Source organism: Borostomias antarcticus (assembly GCF_949987555.1).
Source record: "Borostomias antarcticus genome assembly, contig: scaffold_175, whole genome shotgun sequence".
NCBI lineage: Eukaryota > Metazoa > Chordata > Actinopteri > Stomiiformes > Stomiidae > Borostomias > Borostomias antarcticus.
Window position 1 is genome coordinate 140,001 of NW_028175526.1, and position 2,500 is coordinate 142,500.

Here is a 2,500-nt window from a genome sequence, read left to right on the forward strand (position 1 = left end):
CCCGACGGCCCTCCCTAGGCTGAAGACGTTTGCCTTTCGGACCGTGGGAGACAGTGAGTGTGTGTGGGTGCGTGCGTAACGGGGACCGCTCCCCGGGCTCCGTGCGTAAAGAGGGACCGCTCCCTCGGCTCCGTGCGTCAGAGGGACCGCTCCCTCGGCTAACTAGTAATGGGGACCGCTCCCCGGGCTCCGTGCGTAAAGAGGGACCGCTCCCTCGGCTAACTAGTAATGGGGACCGCTCCCCGGGCTCCGTGCGTAAAGAGGGACCGCTCCCTCGGCTCCGTGCGTCAGAGGGACCGCTCCCTCGGCTAACTAGTGAGAGGGGACCGCTCCCCCGGCCGCCAAGTAAGAGGGGACCGCTCCCCCGCCGAGCGATCCGTCGTTCGGGTGCCCGGGGACCGCTGCCCCGCCGAGCGATCCGAGAGCCAGGGGCGTTACGCTGCCGCCGAGCTCCGGGCATAAGTCGACCGTCTTTGGAGTCCTGCCGCGCGCGCTCTCACTCCGCGCCTCCTCCCTTCCCGAGAGCGGGGAGGGGGACGGGGCGGCGGTGCGCCCGGAGCCCCGAGGGGCCGGGATCCCGCCTCAGCCGGCGTGCGCCGGCCTTCGCCTTGGGGTTTGGAGAAGCCCTTTGACTCGCGCGCGCGTCAGACTCTTCTCGGTCCGTGTTAAGAGGGACCGCTCCCCCGCCGTGTTAAGAGGGACCGCTCCCCCGCCGTGATCCGTCGTCCGGGCCGGGGGACCGCTCCCCCTCTCCCGCAGACCGAGAGCCAGGGGGGGTCCCCCGCTCCGGGTCGAGAACCGGGACCCCGGGGCCGAGAGTCTCCCCGGGCCGCACGCCTACCCGGGCCGCGCGCAGACATCCGACAGACGGGCAGAGAGAACAGTCCCCTTACACTGGACGTTCCCTCCTCCGCCGTCGGAAGCCGCGCGCGTCCGGCATGGCGCACCGCCGCGGGCAGACCCACCGACCGCCGGGGCTCGCCGGCCCCCGACCGTCTCCGCTCCTTCGTTCGGTCCCCAGAGGGACCGCTCCCCAGGGAAACTGTTCAAAATGTCTTCGCTCCTAATGAGACCCGGGCGGGTCTTATCCGGCCTCCCCGGCTCCGTTCCCGAGCCGGCGCACCATCTCGGGGTGAGGACAAGGCCCCTCGGCCTCCTCCTCCGTCCCCCCATTGGAACCCAGTCATTGGGACTCTGCCCAATTTACAACCCGCCGATACGTGTTCGAAATAGTACAGACCGACTCCCAGATTTACCCGGAGCCCAAAAAAATCCCGGGGAGCCTCTCCCCGGGATTCCCGGGTGAGCTCCCGGGGAGCAGATTCTCCCCCGCCTATGGGGATTAAAGCGGTGCTTTATTTTCGGTGGGGCGGTTCCTCCCATACGCCGTTCTGTGGGGTCCCTCTCCCGGGGACTTGTAAAATTTCTCGGCCGGCCGAGGCTGGACTTTGCCATTTTTCCGGCCGAGTTTGGACTTTGCCAAAAAATCACTACTGAGGATAATTCTCACACGTCAGGGCCTTTACCCGCATTTTGGGGCCGGGGCTCCGGGGGGATCACACAGTGGCCCTACCCCGCACAGGGGACCAGGGCTGGGGGGGAGATAGAGAGGGGCCCTGCCCCTCTCAGGGGACCAGGGCTCCGGGGGACGACACAGGGGCCCTGCCCCTCTCAGGGCCCTAGGGCTCCGGGGGACGACACAGGGGCCCTACCCCTCTCAGGGGACCAGGGCTCCGGGGGACGACACAGGGGCCCTACCCCTCTCAGGGCCCCACCTTTCCGGGCACCGGACCTCCGGGACAGCCCGGTAACCTCGCGCACCGTTCGAACCCGTGTACCCACCCTTAAGCACCCTCCCCTCGGGCACTAGACTTCCAGGGCCTCGGCCTCCAGAACTATGTGGCCCTGGTAATCAGTGGGACTTAGTGGGCCCTGGCTCTCCAAACGGAACCATGCGTACCTGGTAATGCCCAGGACTTTGCGAAAAAGAAGGTTGTCGGGGACGGTCCGCTGCGGACCGCTCCGACTGACCGAGACTGCCCTCCTGCTGACCGCGGACCGCTCTCTCTTCCGGCCCCGCGGTCCTGGTCATGTTCCGGCCCCACGCTCGGAACGGCCCCCAACCGTCTCCAACCGTCTCCAACCGTCTCCAACCGTCTCCAACCGTCTCCAACCGTCTCCAACCGTCTCCAACCGTCTCCAACCGTCTCCAACCGTCTCCAACCGTCTCCTATCCTTCGTTCTGTCCCCAGAGGGACAGTCTTTCAGGGGGAGAGCCAGGGGTGTTACGCTACCCCGGCTCCGGGTCGAGAGCCGGGCCCCGGGGCCGAGGGCCTCCCCGGGCCGCACGCCTACCCGGGCCGCACGCAGACATCCGACGCCGGGCAGAGAAAACAGTCCCCTTTCACTGGACGTTCCCTCCTCCGCCGTCAGAAGCTGCGCGCGTCCGGCATGGCGCACCGCCGCGGGCAGACACACCGACCGCCGGGGCTCGCCGGCC